Here is a 4,219-nt window from a genome sequence, read left to right as displayed (position 1 = left end):
TAACCAGTCAAAATGGGGACTGTCTGGCTGGGTTAAAAACTTGTCACTTTTTCCTTTACTGGCAAAATAGAGTATTATCTTCTCTGGGATCATTCACTATAATGGAATGGTGAAGAACGGTAGATTTCCCCGGAGTTCAGGTTGGACACTCTAACAGATGCTTCTACTTTTAAGGCTAATTGGTAGTCCAAGTAGCTTTTTGTATTCACCTCTCTTTTCCACTTAAGGAAAAAGATGTGATAAATTGACTTCTCAGAGGAGAGACCCCTCTGGAGGTGCTGTACTTACTTTGAAAGAGTGGTGCTCCAGGATTTTGTGTTTCTGATAAAGAAGATACTTGATGCTCTGGTTTCCAATTTGGGTGTAGATGGGTATTATCTGGGTTGGATTTTAATACCAAGAATCCAGTTCTCTCCCTTCCTACACATCCCCTCCACCAAACAGAATCCCTGTGTTTTTTCCCTTTTAAAATTCAGCATTATTTCAACACTGTTGTCAAGGACACTGTGTTCTTTGCAGGAACTATGTCATAGACAGTTTATGAACTGGGACGAGTAACAGACCGGCAAAAGCTGCTCCACCCAAATAACTTATGAAGGCTTTCAGCTCTGGGTATTTGACGGGTCAGGTGGAAGGAACCAAGCTGGGTTTTAAAGCTGTGAAAAAGAGTCCCCACCCTCATTTTCTAGGTGGCACGCAGTGGTCTATAAAAAGATCATCAGTTCTGGGGCTTCTAGGACAAAGAAAATATTGAGAACATCTTAGTAAAAAAGGAAAAAAAAAAATGGCTGAGATATAAGTGTGTGTGTGTGTGTGTGTGTGTGTGTACAACCTGACCCTCATGTTTTGGGGTTGTTTTGTTTTTGTTTTAAGTCAGGGTAGGGCTCACTTCAGTCTTGTAGTTCTACCCTGAAAGTTTGTTTGTTGTTTTAATGAAATCCCAGAGGCAGTAAACGAAAAAAGTCATTAAGAATTAGTTCAGGCTGTGACCTTCTGAGCAAGGGGAGGTGATATCATATGATCTTTAAGTGTGAAATCAAATCTGTATAAAGTACAGTGCTTAGTTCCTCTAAAACAGCTGAGATCGAGATTTAGACACAAAGGCAGCAAATATGCCAAAACCCAAATTCTAGATTATGAATGACACAAATGACATCTATAAAAATTAATCCATCCATTTCCCCATTAAAACCTGCTGTATTAGGGGGAAGCAATGCTATAAGTTTGGCTTGCTTTGGAACAATAAAGATGTCTACGTTTCCTTGCAAAAGTCATTTGGCAATATTTTGTAACTTTACAGAATTATAATACTATTCACGGATGGTGGTTGGAAGAAACCAACACTTTATATAGAAAATAGCTGATTAGCTAATATTAATTTCCCCATAAACATTTATGGGGAAGGAGGAAGAGGAGTAGCAGCAAGTTATCAAGAGCACCATGTTGAACCATGAAAAGTTTGGAGTAGGCCTAACATTGATTAGATTTTTTATTTTCCAGATAGACTTTCCTCAAAACTACCTCAAGAAGCAATAGAAAACAATGAAAATCAGACAGACAATCCACACCTGTATAAGAGGTCATAGAATTGTAATCTTTTTTGGGTCATGGAATCCTTCAAGAATCCAATGAAAACTATGGGTGGTTTTCATATGTTAAGGTCCCAAATGGATTAGATCTATTTCTGGTTGCTCTGTTCTGTTTGACTATTTAACTATTCCTGTATCAATACCATACTGCTTTTATAACATAATTTTATGCTACGTTTTAATATCTGGTAGGGACATACTACCTTCACCAATCTTTTTCAAAATCTTAATTTAATAGGAAAGAAACGAATCGCTTAATTAATGCTGTTGGTGGAATTGGGTAGCCATTTGGAAGAAAACAAAAATAGATTCCAACAGTCATGGAAATATTGATGGAAGATCTAAATTTTTTATACAAGCTAATGTAAGTATTAGTATACACTTAGAGTTGGAGCCCTGGTGGCACAGTGGTTAAGCATTCAGATATAAACTGAAAGGTCAGTGGTTTGAACCCACCAGCCACTCTGCAGGAGGAGGATGTGGCAGTCTGACTCCGTAAAGATTACAGCCTTGGAAAACCACGGGAGAGTTGTACTTTGTCCTATAGGGTCACTACGAGTTGGAACTGGCTCAACGGCAATGGGTTTATACACTTAGAGAGACCTTAAGCAAGACAGAAAACCCAGAAGCCAAAAGGAAAATATGGGCATATTCAACTGCATAAAATTAAAAATTTGGTCTTGGTAACGTCCATTATAAACAGAATGAAACGACAGTGATAGGCTAGGAAAATACTTGTCATACGTGACACGTGACACATCATTAATATAGAAATTGTTAAGAAAAATACAACTTGATCGAAAAACGGGCAAAGGTAATGGAAATGTACAGAAGTCCTGGAAAAGTCCAATAATTATATGTCAATAATTTAAAATTCACTAGCAATAAGGATAATACAAATTCAAATAATGAAGTACAGTTTTTCATCTATCAGAATAGTGAGATTTAAAACACATAATGCTGGTAGCCATGATTAAAAAAAAAGAAATCAAACTCGTTGCCATCAAGTCGTTTCTGACTCATAACGACCCTATAGCACAGAGTAGAACTGTCCCATGTGGTTTTCAAGGCTGTAATCTTTAAGGAAGCAGCCTGCCTCATCTTTCTACCAAGGAGCTTCTGGTGGATTCTGATGGAGTTGAACCGTCAACCTTTAGGTTAGCAGCCAAGCATTTAACCACTGTGCCACCAGGGCTCCTTGGTAACCATATTAAACCAGTTGATTCCAACTTACAGTAACTCTATAGGACAGAGTAGAACTGCCCCACAGGGTTTCCAAGGAGCAACTGGTGGACTCGAACTGCCGACCTTTTGGATAGCAGCCATAGCTCTTTACCACTATGCGACCAGGGCTCCCTAACCAGATGATAATTATTAAGTGATTAGAGTATGATAAGCACTTTATATGGACTACCTCATTTACTATTCACAACAATCCTAAGTCATTTTTTAATAAAATTAAGGAAACAGTTCAACATAGACACAGCTAGCAAATGGTAGAAGCGAGAGTCAAACCGAGGCAGTCTGATGACCAAAACCCAAGCTCTGCTTCAATCTGCCCAATCCTGATGAGACCGGGGAATGGGTACTCTCATACCTTGCAGGTGGCATTGTAGTTTGCTACAAACTTTAAAGAAAGTAATGTGATGATATACAGTAATATTAAAAATATTCATTCCCTTTGACCTACTGTCCCAGAAGCAAAAGAACCACAATGATTCTGGTGTTACCTATTTTTTGACTACTTTTTTTAGGTAGAACTTACCTGAAAACCGTCTGGGTTTGGAGGTGTTTTATTGTTTTTTTCAATTTGTGTTGTGTTTTGTTGTGAGATTTTAAACTGCTGATTTTCTTAGTGGTTAAAGATTTTAGGTTTTCTGTTGCTTCTTGAATTAGTTTTGACAAACTACATTTTTTCCAGGAAATCATCTGTGCCAGTTTTATTAAGCTTCTGTCTTTCAGTTCACAATCCACCCTTTTCTATCTGCTTTGTGATGCTGATGCTGGGACTCTACAAACCACATTTTTCCCGTCAGCTGCTGCTGGCCTTTTAGGGTTCATCAATTAAGAATCAAAAAAAGCAAACCAGTTGCCATCAAGTCAGTTCTGACTCATGACCACCCCATTTGTGCAGAGTAGAACTGCTCCACAGAGTTTTCAATGCTGTGACCTTTTGGAAGCATATCGCCAGCCCTTCTTCAGAGGTGCCTCTGGGTGAGTTTGAACCACCAACTTTATAGTTAGTAGTCAAGTGCTTTACCGTTTGCACCACCCAGGGACTCCTCAACAAGGGACAGGAAGAGGAGATTGGGAGGCAGAAGAGGGACACTTGCTCCTTCCTGTTAGCTCACTGTTCCTGCAGTGGCCTCTGCCACAGCAGCCATGCTTACTCCCCGTGCCTGGTTTCTTTCCACACACATCTCCAGAAACAGCCTCTAATCCTCTCCCCACCCAAACTTCTGAGGTTCCAGCCCTAGCCAGATGGCACGCCCTCCTCAGACGTCCAAGTCCCACTCCGCGGGGTTCCCCCTCCCAGCTGACAACTGCCAGCTCTAGGGTATTACTGCTTCCTATTTTTATTAACTCTGTTACCTCTGTGTCCCCTTTTCACCTTTTCAGTCTTCTAACAC

The sequence above is a fragment of the Loxodonta africana genome, chromosome 3, assembly GCF_030014295.1.
Source record: "Loxodonta africana isolate mLoxAfr1 chromosome 3, mLoxAfr1.hap2, whole genome shotgun sequence".
NCBI lineage: Eukaryota > Metazoa > Chordata > Mammalia > Proboscidea > Elephantidae > Loxodonta > Loxodonta africana.
This window is presented reverse-complemented; position numbering follows the sequence as displayed.